Here is a 15081-nt window from a genome sequence, read left to right as displayed (position 1 = left end):
AGGAGGAGAGAGTGGTGATTGGAGCAGACTTCAATGGGCATGTTGATGAAGTGAACAGAGGTGATGAGGAGGTGATGAGCAGGTATGGTGTCAAGGAGAGGAATGTGGAAGGACAGATGGTGGTGGATTTTGTGAAAAGGATGGAAATGGCAGTGGTGAATACATATTTCAAAAAGAGGGAGGAACACAGGGTGACGTACAAGAGTGGAGGAAAGTGCACACAGGTGGACTATATCTTATGGTGAAGGCGCGATCTGAAAGGGATTGGAGACTGCAAGGTGGTTACAGGGGAGAGCGCAGCTAGGCAGCATCAGATGTTGGTCTGTAGGATGACTGCAGATCAAGAAGAGGAAGAGAGTGAAGACAGAGCCGAAGTTCAAATGGTGGAAGTTGAAGAAGGAAGACTGTGGGTGGTAGTGAAGAGTTGCCAGATGGCTGGGCAACCACTGCAGAAATAGTGAGGGAGACAGCTAGGAAGGTACTTGGTGTCATCAGGACAGAGAAAGGAAGACAAGGAGACTTGGTGGTGGAATGAGAAAGTACAGCAAAGTATACAGAGGAAGAGGTTGGCAAAGCAGAAGTGGGATAGTCAGAGAGATGAAAAAGTAGACAGGAGTACAAGGAGACGCAACGTAAAGCAAAGAGAGAGGTGGCAAAGGCAAAGGCAAAGGAGAAGGTGTATGGTGAGTTGTATGACAGGTTAGACACTAAGGAAGGAGAAAAGGACTTGTACCGATTGACTAGACTGAGGGAGCGAGCAGGGAAGGATGTGCAGCAGGTTAGGACGATGAAGGATAGAGATGGAAATGTGTTGAAAAGTGAGGAGAGTGTGTTGAGAAGGTGGAAGGAGTACATTGAGGGGCTGATGAATGAAGAAAATGAGAGAGAGAGAAGGTTGGATGATGTAGGGATAGTGAATCAGGAAGTGTGGTGGATTAGCAAGGAGGAAGTGAGGGCAGCTATGAAGAGGATGAAGAGTGGAAAGGCGGTTGGTCCAGATGATATAATATCTGTGGAGGCATGGAGGTGTTTAGGAGAGACGGCAGTGGGGTTTTTAACTAGATTGTTTAACACAATCCTGGAAAGTGAGAGGATGCCTGAGGAGTAGAGAAGCATACTGGTACCGATTTTCAAGAATAAGGGTGGTGTGCAGAGCTGTAGCAACTACAGAGGTATAAAGTTGATCAGCCACAGCATGAAGATATGGGAAAGAGTAATAGAAGCTAGGTTAAGAGGAGAGGTGATGATCAGCGAGCAGCAGTATGGTTTCATACCAGGAAAGAGCACCACAGATGTGATGTTTGCTTTGAGAATGTTGATGGAGAAGTATAGAGAAGGTCAGAAGGAGTTACATTGTGTCTTTGTAGATTTAAAGAAAGCTTATGGCAGCATGCCAAGAGAGGAGGTGTGGTATTGTATGAGGAAGTCAGCAGTTATAGAGAAGTATGTAGGAGTGGTGCAGGATAAGTATGAGGGCAGTGTGACAGTGGTGAGGTGTGGTAGGAATGACAGATGGGTTCAAGGTGGAGGTGGGATTACATCAAGGATCGGCTCTGAGCCCTTTGTTGTTTGCAATGGTGTTAGACAGGTTGACAGACAAGATCAGGCAGGAGTCTCAGTCGACTATTATGTTCGCGGATGACGTTGTAATCTGTAGTGAGAGTAGGGTGTAGGTTGAGGAGAGTCTGGAGAGGTGGAGGTATGCACTGGAGAGAAGAGGAATGAAAATCAGTAGGAGCAAGATGGAATACATATACATGAACGAGAGGGAGGACAGTGGAATGGTGAGGATACAAGGAGTAGAGGTGATGAAGGCGTATGAGTTTAAATACTTTAGGTCAACTGTTCAAAGTAGCGGGGAGTGCAGAAGAGAGGGGAAGAAGAGGGTGCAGGCAGGGTGGAGTGGGTGGAGAAGAGTGTCAGGAGTGATTTGTGACAGAAGGGTACCAGCAAGAGTTAAAGGGAAGGTTTACAAGATGGATGTGAGACCAGCTTTGTTATATGGTTTGGAGACAGAGGCACTGACGAAAAGACAGGAGGTGGAGCTGGAGGTGGCAGAGTTGAAGATGATAAGAGTTTCATTGGGAGTGATGAAGAAGGACAGGATTAGTAACGAGTATATTAGAGGGACAGCTCAGGTTGGACGGTTTGGAGACAAAGCAAGAGAGGCAAGACTGGGATGGTTTGGACATGGGTGGAGGAGAGATGCTGGTTATATTGGGAGAAGGATGCTGAATATGGAGCTGCCAGGGAAGAGGAGAAGAGGAAGGCCAAAGAGGAGGTTTATGGATGTGGTGAGGGAGGACATGCAAGTGGCTGGTGTGACAGAGGAAGATGCAGAGGACAGGAAGAGATGGAAACAGATGATCCACTGTGGTGACCCTTAACGGGAGCAGCTGAAAGTAGTAGAAGTAGTAGCAGTAGATTGAAATTCCCCTTATTAGAACAAATAATTCATCTCAGAATGACGTTTTGTTTAGGACATATGGATAAACCAGGTGGTCCATTGGCCTGTACTGGTTTTGTCAAAACATACTGAAAATCAAAATAATACTGAGACATTATAAGCACAATATTATAACAGTATTAATGTCTTTTATTATATTCATATTCATCTCATCATCAGCCACTTCTCCGGGGTCGGGTCGCGGTGGCAGCAAGCTAAGTAGGGCCCTCCAGACGTCCTCCTCCCCAGCAACGCCCTCCAGCTCCTCCTGGGGATCCCAAGATGTTCCCAGGCCAGATTGGACAAGTAGTCCCTCCAGCGAGTTCTGGGTCTACCCCGGGGTCTCCTCCCAGTTGGACGTGCCCGGAAAACCTCAGTTTTTTTACAACTAAATATGATAATTGCCCTCTGCAAAAGCTTTGATTTATCCTGGGTATGTCCTGGGTACAGACGACCTGCTAACAGAAGAGGAGGGTTAAAACATGAAGAACTCGTCAGAATAATGATGAAGAGAGAAACAATGCTAACAACATGAGCGTGCTGGCTAGCCCAGCATCATGTCTTTTCCAGCGTGGATGAACGACAGAAGCATTCATCCGTCAGCGGAGGTCATATGGAACAGGGGTTGTCTAAGGTATATTGTATTTTGTCTTTTATTTTACCTTTTTTTCTACAGTATGGGTTCAGTGAACTGCCCATTTAATTAGCTTAGGTAACACATTTTCTTTAGAGTTCAAAAATGCAATGTATCTTATTTCCAGGCATCACAAATATTGAGAATGAACGCTACCATGCTACTTAGGGGATCGTTGTTTCAATTAATCATCACCAGAGGTGGCAAAACCAGGTCCAGAAAGTAAAAGTCTGACTCATCTAGTTCCTCCACCCATGTGCTAAATCAGCTGATTTCAGTCCCCTACCCGCCTGAAGAGTGGTGTTGATTAGAATCAGATGGTTTAGTACTTCTACCCATCCACCCATCCATCCATCAATTATCCAAACCACTTATCCTGCCCTAAGGGTTGCGGGGATGCTGGAGCCAATCCCAGCAGTCACTGGGGAGACACCCTGGACAGGCCATCAATTTAGTACGGCCGATTCACCTGACCTACATGTCTTTGGACTGTGGGAGGAAACCGGAGCCCCCGAAGGAAACCCACACAGACACGGGGAGAACATGCAAACTCCACACAGAGGACCACCCGGGACGACCCCCAAGGTTAGACTACCCTGGGGCTCGAACCCAGGACCTTCTTGCTGTGAGGTGACCACGCTAACCACTGTGCCACAGTGCTGCCGGTTTTGTACTTGGGTGGAGCAAATACACGACTAGGACTTTTACTTTCTGGACCTTGTTCGTCCCCCCCTGGAGACGTGTAGCTGTGTCCTTTATCGTCAAGTCAGCCGGTACTGTATGAGACGATGTTCTCTGTACTGGACCTTCTTCATTCCCTGCATGATGCTCCTGCTTTGCAAACAGACTTCAAGATGAGATCCAGTTCTACATCCGGAGCCATCTGTACGGGTTTAAAGCAGATGAAGCACCTTCAGGGACCACCTTGACTAGTTCAAGACTTTGTCAAAAGGCGTGGCATCAGTTCAGCGTGTCTATGCCTACGCTAGAAAACGTGTGTTTAGTCAAGCTTACATTTGTATCAAAAATGACACCTTACTTTATTACTTACTGTTTTCCATCTGTAGACAGCCGACAGTACCTGATGCAGGCCCGCCCACAGAAATGGCTGGGCCCCTGAAAAAGTCCAGTAACCCCCCCCCCCCCAAAAAAAAGACAACAAGAAAACAAAAACAAAAAAACTGCTTTACTCATATCAACACATGCGGATGCTCTCGCTCTCCTACTAAACACATACATGTAAACTGAGAGACTTACTCAGTAATGGGGGCTACATAGGTACACACACACACACACACACACACACACACACACACACACACACACACACACACACACACACACACACACACACACACACACCATAATAGAACTCTTTGATTCACTTAAACACACCAAGGTCAACAAAGAGCTGCTACACTTACACCACACATTTCTTCGTAGGAAATTCAAGTTCTTACCTTATGGCGTCATCTTTGCCTCTTATACAGCCATCTTCCTTGTCTTACTGGACGCAAAGTTCTTTATAATGTCTTTCAAGTCCATCTGTTTAGTCAGGTCACACTCGGTGGCAAGTATTGCCATTATCATTGCTCATATCTATGATGGACATGATTTTTGCCGGCCTTCATGCCCCCCCCCCTCCCCAACGGCTGGGCCCCAGAATGCTTATGGGCAGCCCTGACCTGACACAACGCCACTTTGCCTTTATGACACTTTCACGCTGAGTTGAACGCGACTGTTTCTGACGTGGTTCATTGAAAGTGGATGAACTGGGGTGAAGGAGAAAGAGACGTTTGCCTCATGTCCATTTTGGGTGACGCGATTACATTTGTGGTGTCTGGGTGGATTAATGTCGTCAGTGCTTTTAACAGATCTGAGAGACTGTTGGGATCAGGACAGTCCAGTAATTACACGTGAAATCCTAAAACACAGCAGACACTCTTATTGGACGGGCAGTAGACAGAAGAATAAAATAACGATGACGTGCTCTGATTGTGTTTTTATGGCAGTTGGGGGGGGGTTATTGTTTCACGCTGGTTATGAGAGCCCTCAGCAAGACAGCCAAGCTGCCAACTTATTTTTTAAAGTACCCCCTCCACCCAAAAATGCGTTTTCCTAATGTTTGTGTCCCCCTACGTGTCTAGCCTTGGCTATACTGATGTAACCGGTTATAACCGGTTATTTTCTTGCCCGGTGCGGGATTCGATACGAAGTGTACTGCACCACAAGGCGACATCGCTAACCGCTCGGCTAAAGTGTCAGACCGGTTAGCTAGGGGGGCTAACGTGTCTTCTTAGTAGTTTACACTGACTTGTATCTGTGCCGTTTGTCACAATCGCCGTCTAATATGCAAATGCAGGGCGGGCAAAGCAGCCTGGACCCTCCTGCGCAGAGGGGACTTGTCAGTAGGAGAGCAAGTTTACGTTAGCAGGTAAAGTTTGAAACGCTAACACGGTAGCCCGCGAGTTTTTGAACGTAAACCAAGGATCGCCGGTTCGAATCCCCGTGTTGCCTCCATCTTGGTCGGGCGTCCCTACAGACACAATGTGCCGTGTCTGCGGGTGGGAAGCCGGATGTGGGTATGTGTCCTGGTCTATGCACTAGCGCCTCCTCTGGTTGGTCGAGGCAGCTGTTCGGGGTGGGGGGGGAATAGCGTGATCCTCCCACGCGCTACGTCCCCCTGGTGAAACTCCTCACTGTCAGGTGAAAAGAAGCGGCTGGCGACTCCACGTGTATCGGAGGAGGCATGTGGTAGTCTCCAGTCCTCTCCGGATCGCGAAATTACGAATCCTACTATGGCCACGCCAAGACCCCCACCCCCGAATCCTACTATGGCCACGCCAAGACCCCCCCCCCCGAATCCTACTATGGCCACGCCAAGACCCGATGCCTCTGATTGGCTAGTACTCGTTGCCTCCGTTGGTTAAGGTTAGGGTTAGGGATAGGGTTAGCCAATCACAGACAGAGTAGGGCCGGTCTTGGCGTGGCCATAGTAGGATTCGTAAATTCGCCTCCGGCTCGGCAGAGGGGGCGGAGCAGCGACCGGGACGGCTCGGAAGGGGGGGGGGGTCCCCCAAGAAGGTATTCGACTTTTATGTAGCGTCCTCTGATGGTGAAATTAATGATGTGACAATTTACCCATGTGACAAGAAGCGACAGCGAACGTGAGTCAGTATGTAAGTTGTGTATTTCTTTTACTCAACCAACAGCCAGTTGAAAGCTTTCTGCATGTAACACATTCCTTTTGTGACTTATAAATAGCATTAACTACTGTAAACTAATAATAACACACGTTAGCCCCTAGCTAACGAGTCTGACCCTTTAGTCGAGCGGTTAGTGACGTCGCCTTGTGGCGCAGTACATCTCGTATCGAATCCCGCACCGGGCAAGAAAATAACCGGTTACACCGCGTTAGCTTTTAGCTAGCTAGTTGTTTGGTAATAGTAAAACTGTAAACTATGTATTGAGCTAACGTTCCAAAGTTCAGCCATATGAAACGACGATTGGCAGCCCGAGATGTGTCGCGCGGTGTGCAATTTAAAACTCTTTTCTGGTCTTCCATTCAGACCAGGTTGTGCCCCCCCCCCCCCAACGCCTAATGTTAACAATTTTTTGTTAACCAACATTTTTACAAGTCCATGCGAAATCCCCCAAAAATGAGATTGTAGGATTTTTCATGTACTTATTGTCTAGGCTCTGTGTGAGTAGGACTTCCGGTAAAAACTCTGGAAACTTAAGTCTCCCTTTAAATGTTCGAATAGTACATGGATACACTCCATTTCATCTTTGAACACTTTTGCATTACCTCCTAAACTAGACATCCAATTTCTCATTGTCACCTTTCTTGGTCCGTAGGCTCTTCAGTTCCTTTTATCAAAGACATAATCACCTATTTAGTCTAGTAACTCGTTCCTAACTGCTCCTGGGTGCATTTATAACACTAATAAACCCAGCTGTTGTACAGCTCCAGGTTAGAAAAGGTTAAACACACAACTGTCACACTATTGGACAATCTCCATGATAACCAGCCAGTAATCCAGACAGATGTGAATATTTCACTTGACTATAACTCTCCATAAACCTCTCCCCCCACAGGCTACTGCTCTGCCAGCCTGCCACATAATCCAAAATCCATCCATCTGTCCCACCTCTCAAATCCTACAGCCAGAGTCACTACAAGGCATGGACAAGGCCCATCAGGACCAGGCATGAAACATACACACACAATTCCCATTGCAGATGAGAGATTTCTTTTGGGATTGATCTATCTGTCTGTCTGCCTGCCTGCCTGCCTTCCTGCCTGTCTGTCTGTCTGTCTGTCTGTCTGTCTCAAAGAGCATGGATAATCTGAATTCAAAATTTATTGATCAGCTTCCTTCTTTCTTTAATTTTAGGAGTGCAGTCTCTCACATACATCAATACACACATGACAGACAAAAACAGGAATTTAAGCTGAGAACAGATCCTGACAAGACATTTTCCCAGTCAAGTCTCTGACCTTAACCTAAAATGAGCCCTTTGTGTTTTCTGTGGCGTTTTGACTCTTAGTGTTGTCATATTCCATATCCAGCTTTGTGAGATTCAGCTTCGTGAGATCGTGTGATCGACTACTGCTGTTTATTCTCTTAATCCCTCTCTTGTCTTCTATAGTCTACTCTAACCTCTTCATTTGTCCTACTGATAATGCTATTTTCTGTGCTTAGTTCACTTATCGGTATATTTGCTAGTTTTCTTATCAGCTTCGAGTTTAGCCTAGTTTAGCAGTTAGCTTTATTGTAGAGTGTGATGTTATAAGCCAGAAGTCAGCCGATAGTCTACAGCGTTTGTTCTTCAGACTCCCGGCTTCATGAGATCGATAACTGCTGTTTATTCTCTTACTCTCTCTTCTGTTTTACATTCTTTGTCCTATTGATTATGCTATGTACTGTGCTTAGTTTACTTATCACTAGATCCGCTAGTTTTCTTTCTCAAATGACTCATGTTAGTGGGTGGCCTTTCATTCCTAGATTGTTTGTTACCTTTGAGGTTGCCTAGGTTAGCAGTTAGCGTTATTGCATGCTCAGTCAAAACAGCCTGGTTAAAACGATGGTGGGTGGTGACTGTTCCGCAGTTACAGGTAGGTTGTCTCTATGAGAGGGATGTGTCTGTGAGTTAGAACAGCTTCTTTCAGCTACAATTACGTTAGACGTAACCGGCGCTCCAGATAATCCCGGGCCTGACAGCAGACCTGCTATTGTTAGCACAAGCACAGCCTCGTCAGCATATGTGGTGGTGTCTGTCCCTGTTTGTTGGTGTGAGGAGGCCCACAAGAGCAAGCCACCGGTTGTGTGGCCTGGTCTGTAATCACCACACCGGACTGCAAACCAGTTTTCGCCACTCACCAGCCCTGTTGGTAGTGCTGCCGGCCAGTGTGCCTCTCGCGCTCCTGTTGGCAGGGTAAAGCAACACATGCTAGTGAGAGGAGATGCCATTACCTGCAATAACAGATTAGCTTCGCCAGCCTTGGTTCGCTGTTTACTCGGGGCCAGAGTCTCTGACAGAGGACAATCTTAGGGTGCTGGCATCACGTAGGGAGAAACAGGGAACCCAGGTACACAGCAGCTCTCCTGTCAGCAACATAGTTATTCATGTCAGCACCAACAATGTTACCATGAAGCAATCAGACATCACAAAAGCTAGTCAGGACACTTGAATTGGCCAGAAAGATGCGTCTACATTGACTGTGTCTGGTCCCTTACCTGTGGGGGGTAATTATGGTAATGAAGAGATGAATAGTTGGCTCACCTCAATAAACCGCTGGCTGGCCCGTTACTGTAATGAGCAGGGATTTGGTTTTGTTGATAACACCTTCTTTCTGGGGCCACCCTGAACTGCTGAAAGTTGACGACATTCACCCTACTGAGGACAGTGCCACCCTTTTGTCTAGCAATATAGATATCTGTCTACGTTTAGTTTGACACTAGGGACTTATCTTTCAGCAGGTCACAGGTGATTAGAGAACTTGCTAGGTTTACACCCAATGCAGATGTTGAGTCAACTAGTTTGGTTAATGTGTCTAGTCAGGGATCTTCTTATAGATTATCAGACTGACAGCTTGGCCTATAACATTGAGACTGTCTCCTTTCTCTACTGTATTGCTCCCAAGCTCTCCTCTCCTAAATGTGCAAATCACAATGCTCTAACTAACGCTGGTGGTGGTGAAATGTGGAATCTGATAATCTTCAGAATCAAACATCTAATGTTATCAAAAGTGTGACCACCCATCGTTCAAAGCGTAGGTTTTAAAAATTGTCAACTAGTAATACAAGGTGTCTAATTCCAATTAAATTTCAGCTAGTGGTAGCTCTGATCTTTCTTGCCAACCACATCAGTTGTGTCAGATCATTTTCGCATTAAATTTGAAGCATCGTTGGTCTGTCCAGTTAATGTCGGCCCAGATGCAATTGCCACTTGCCACATTGGTCCCTCTACTGTAGCTGTATTTGACCGGCAGCTGCCTGAAGTCTTGGCTCCTTTCACTGTAGAGACTAACCGCTGCAAATCTCACTAGTGACTTAAATGTGGCCCTCTCTAGTCTCCTGATTCAGTTGCACCTCTCACTACCAGAGCTAGGTGACTAAATGGTCTACACCCTGGTTTAACGATGAGACACGTGCTCTTAAGTGGGCCTGCAGGAGACTGGAATGTAAATGGAAAAAATCAAAATTGGAAGATTTTTATCCATGTTGACATGAGTGTCTATTGAAAAACAAGCGTGTTTTATCAGATGCAAAAACAGCATAGATACGCTATTAATAAACATAATCCTACATTTCTCTTTGACACTGTGGCTAAATTTACTAAAAGGCAACCGACTATTAGCTGCTCACTCTTCATGGCCCATGAGTCTCTACACTTTTTCTCCAATGAGGTTGATGAGATCATAAACAAAATGAGTCCAGCCACTCCTGCAGATCCTTCTCGCTTTCCCTGATGTGTGACTAATGTCTTTTCTTGTCCCTTCTACCATGTATGTGAATGGTGTGATGTGAGTCTCCCCTGTGTACACGTGTAGTCTATCCTCCTGTCAGGTCTACATGGTGATGGTGGTCGCGTGGTTCTGGTGCTGGGCTGTTGCGGTGACATCTGGACGCTGCTTGGCATCCTCCTCAACATATTCTTCATATATCTTATAATTCCATTATAATTCTGTTATCCTCTTTCAGTGTTGTATTCTGTAAATTGTGTTTAATTCTGTACACACACAACACCCATTGCATGTCTGTCCATCTTGGGAGAGAGATCCTTCCATTGCTCTCCTCAAAACTTCTTGCTATTTTTTCTCCCTGTTAAATTTTTTTTTTTTAGGGATCTGTTCCTTATCCGATGCGAGGGTCTAAGGACATGACGTTGTATTGCTGTAAAGGCCCCTGAAGCAAATTTGCAATTTGTGAAATTGGGTTATACAAATAAAATGGGATTTTATTCAGTCTTTACACACAATAAGTATAAACAGTATATACAATCTAAGTATAAACAGTCAAGACAGTATAAACAAAGTCAGTAGTCTGTGTTGAGCAGAGACTGCAAAGGCACAGGCAGAAGCATAATGCTTATATATGCCTATCCTACATTATCAATTTAAGCTACCCTCCAGAAATAATTAAGAAAAAAAAATTAAAATTGTAATCCTCAAAAGAAAAAAAAGGTTACACATTCTTAAATTATCCATTATCCAGTCTGCTCTCAGGGTCATGGGGATGCTGGGGCGATTTGGATAATGGATGGATGGCCATTCTTATATTTATATTCGCATTGTTCCATAACTTAACCTCAACAAGACAAATACAGCTCCTTTTAATCCCCCCCCCTTTTTTTTTAGCTTTTTGTATGGCAAACTTACAAAAATCTCTCAAATCATATTTGCACTCCTGTATTTAAAAAAAAAGCCTTCATGCGCAGTGTGGGAGTGACTGTTTTTGTACCGTCTCCCCAGGGACTCTAGCAGGTGAGAACCCAAATGCACGACCCAGACAGGGAGTACAGTAACACTCAGTTCAATAGTCAAAGGCAGGCAAGGGTCATTACACAGGGAGATCGATCCAAACAGGGGACCAGATAGACAAGGGGCAGGCAGACAGGCAAAACAAGGTTCAAAGCTCAAGTTCTAGTGACCGCGGTTTTCAGTTCAAATAGACCAACAGATCTGACAAGGGCCAGGCAAGAGAAACAAGGTCCAGGAAACAGGCAGAAGACTTGGAACACAGGTAGACAGGAAAAGCAACAGACAATGATTGAGTTTATGATGAGTTGACTGAACTGGGAGAGTGAGAGTCTATGGGAGACAATGACTGCCGAAAATAACTGACTGAACTAACCTAGGAGACATAGTAAAACGACTGACTGAACTAACCTAGGAGACATAGTAACACAGGAAATGACTGACTGAGCTGACCTGAGAGACACGTGACCGTTTTATCTGAACACTATTTGCATTATTTTATAACATACCAAATCATTAAATTTCATAGCATGGGATTTTATAAACATTAGATATGTATGATCATAGTAACCAGCCTTATTAATGATATGTATGGCTCGTTTTTGTAGTAAGACTATTCAATTTATTGCCGTTTTAAAGGTTGAACCCCACAATTCCACACAGTAAGATATGTGTGCAAGTGTAAGCGAACAATGAATTCTATGAAATGAAATGAAAGCCACTTTATTCGACATTGTATTCTTACAACAAATTGTATGCTTATAAGGAAATTTGTCTTCTGCATTTAACCCATCCTATACCCACTGTATAGGAGCAGTGGGCAGCTGCAGCGTCCGGGCACCAACTCCAGGTCTTCTTTCCATTGCCTTGCTCAGGGGCACAGGCAGGAGTATTAATCCTAACATGCATGTCTTTTTGAGGCCTTCTAATTTAATGTATCCCTAGATTTGTACAGAATTGCTATTGACTTTGAAGATTTTCCTTTAATATAGTATAGTGGACATTTAATGGGCTTATGGACATAATTCACCATAGCCTGTTATCGTATTAAGTTGACGTGCGCACTTTAAGCGCTCAGTGGGTAGCCATGGTTACGCAACACCATATTTGTGGAGGGCGGGGGGTGATATAAGGACATAAATGACATGCGTTCGTGTGGTCAAAGAGAGAAGTTGTTTGTCTCTGTTTTTTCCCAACTTCCACACTGGTGACGTGATCTGAACACGCAACCTTCTGTGCAGACATTCCAGCGCCTCATGGACTCGGTGCTATGGGACCTGTTTGTCTATCTAGATGACACCCTCATCACCAGCACCTCCAAAGCGGAATACCTGTCTCACCTCCGGACACTTTTCGAGTGGCTCTGCCAGCACGGGCTGATCGTCAACCCAGCCAAGTGCCAGTTCGGGCTGTCCACTATCAACTTCCTCAGACACCGAGTCAACAAAGATGGAACGCGACAGCTCACAGTCAAGTCCCTGCATGAGATCCTCAGCATGGTGAACTTTTACCACCGCTTTATCCCCCGAGCTGCTCAACTCATGCGACCCCTGTATGAGGCCCTGAAAGGCAAGGTCACCAAACACACTGTGGACTGGTCCGCAGAGAGCGACAAGGCGTGGACATTAAGACTGTTCTGGCCGATGCTACAATGCTGGCGCACCCATCACCCAAGGCTCTGATCGCCATTACCACGGATGCTTTGGACTATGCAGTTGGTGCGGTGCAAGAGTAGTGGGTGAACAGCAATTGGCAGCCACTCGCTTTCTTCAGCCAACAGGTACGCCCCAGCGAACGGAAGTACAGCACCTTTGATCGGGAGCTCCGCACCCTCTACGTACCTCTCCGTTTGACACTTCCGTCCCCTGCTGGAGGCCCGCTAGTTCATGGCGTTTGTGGATCACAAACCACTGACATTCGCCATGGCCAAGGTGGCTGATCTGTGGTCCACCCACCAGCAGCAACAGCTCTCCTATAATTTTGGAGTTCGCCACGGGCATACAGCATGTTGCTGGCAAAACCAACCTCGTCACTGACTGCCTCTCCCGGGCCATCGCGGAGTATGTCCACTTCGGACTTGACTACGCCCGCATGGCAGCTGACCAGGCCACCAACCCTCACGCGCAGGTTTTCAGGATGGCTGTCGCAGGGCTGCAGTTAGAGGACGTGGCTTTTGATGACGGTGGAACAACACTCCTGTGCGATATCTCCATGGGTCAGCCCCAGAGGTGGCGTGTTTTCAATGCTGTCCATGGCCTCTCCCACCCATGGACCTGGTGGGCCCCCCTGCCCTCTTCCCAAAGTTTTACTTACCTCCTCACAATGGTGGACAGGACCACTCGATGGCTGGAAGCTGTTCCACTGTCATCAGTGATGTCCACCGAGGTAGGCCGGGCATTCATCGGGACCTGGGTCACCTGGTTCGGCAACCCATCTGACCTCTCTGACTGGGGCTCACTTTTTACATCTGAGCACTGGAAAGAAGTCGCAAAGAGCCTAGGGGTGAAGCTCCACCGCACTCCATGAACATTAGTAAAAATGTTGTAAATAAGTGTGGCGCTTTCTTTAGTTATCCTACTACGTTTGTCAATAAGGGGCCAGAGACCAAAATTAAACATTGCATTACAAAAGAGATAAATGTCAAGTAATTTATCAAGTAAATGGTGTCTCATAGCCTTGGAATCAGATGAATTCGCAAATGCTATTCCATGTAAATCATGAGCTCACATATTTATCTGGTTCCCAGGCTAGTTGTCCCCAGAATCAACACAAACTTGTCTGATCAGTGGTCCCAGATACAGAATCAGAAAAATCTAACACTGTCTAACATGCTGTAATCGGACCAGTCAGGATTGTGTTGGTGTGGTCTGATCACATAATTATTGACAGCAGTAATGTAACTAAACAACCAGGCAGCAACCACCAGGGATGGAAGTTGAAGCCAATATGGAAGTGCCTTAAATTGGAGTTCCACCATGGCCACAATGTGGCTGGTTCAAAAAAACTTCCGGTACAGTCTTAGCCACTTAAGGAATTCCCAACTTTTATCTTGGTTGGGGTTGGGATCTCAATTGCTTATTTGGAGTCTGGCACACAGCGTGAGGGTGGTTATTTGGAAAATTATTGTTCTGTTAAAAAGACATTAGGAATTAAAAAGTATGTTGAGCCATGTCTGTCTTGATTGGCAGGTCTGTCAACTGTCTGCTACCAAGATCCCACCCCAGCTCCACCCCCTCTCCACCCCATTGCCCAAATTTGGTTTTTGTGGCTCCAACAACTGACAAGATGACAGCGAGCGTAAAGCCAAACTCGGAAGCTTCAGAATGCCCCTTCAGAACCCAGTGGGTGACGTCATAGGCGCTACGTCCTTTTTTTATACAGTCTATACAAACAACCCATCAACATGGTGGCCAGTAGCACACAGTGCTCTACTAGTGACCGCAGCATCAGCTAAGATCGGCATGGTGCAGCCGTACACATTGGAACCAGCAAACGCCCATTTTCCTGGGGATCAACTTGAGTTCCCAACGCCAGAAAACGGATAACTTAATGCTACTCTACCAGTAAATGTTGTTCATGAGTTACACCAGCAGGAGGAGAAACACCAAGGAAGGTGAATCTGGTCATTTGGACCGATGAGGTTCTCCAACACCCTGCTCACCGATGACGAAAGTCTATCTTGAAACATGCTGACTTGGAAAATAAACCTATCACATTTCAAAGTAAAATATGTTCATTTTATCTCAATTTCTTTCTTCCACATTTTGCCTTACAAATGTAGTTGTCTTGCTCATGCGCTTAGAGATTTAGTAATTGCTGATCAAAGTGCTTTCAAATAAGAGGTTACAATTCAGTCAGCAGCTAACTGCATACAGTGATGTTCAAAACACCTTCAAGTCTTTTAGCTGTTCATTGGCCGCTGAATCACAGAAATTCACGAAAATGGGAAGTTGGGCCTCTGGGTGCTACGGACCTTCTTTAGCCTCACATCCACCTGTCAGTGGATTACAAACTTTC

This window comes from Lampris incognitus, chromosome 2, assembly GCF_029633865.1.
Source record: "Lampris incognitus isolate fLamInc1 chromosome 2, fLamInc1.hap2, whole genome shotgun sequence".
In the NCBI taxonomy this organism is placed as follows: domain Eukaryota; kingdom Metazoa; phylum Chordata; class Actinopteri; order Lampriformes; family Lampridae; genus Lampris; species Lampris incognitus.
The sequence above is the reverse complement of the archived record's forward strand: the minus strand, read 5'-3'. Positions refer to the sequence as shown.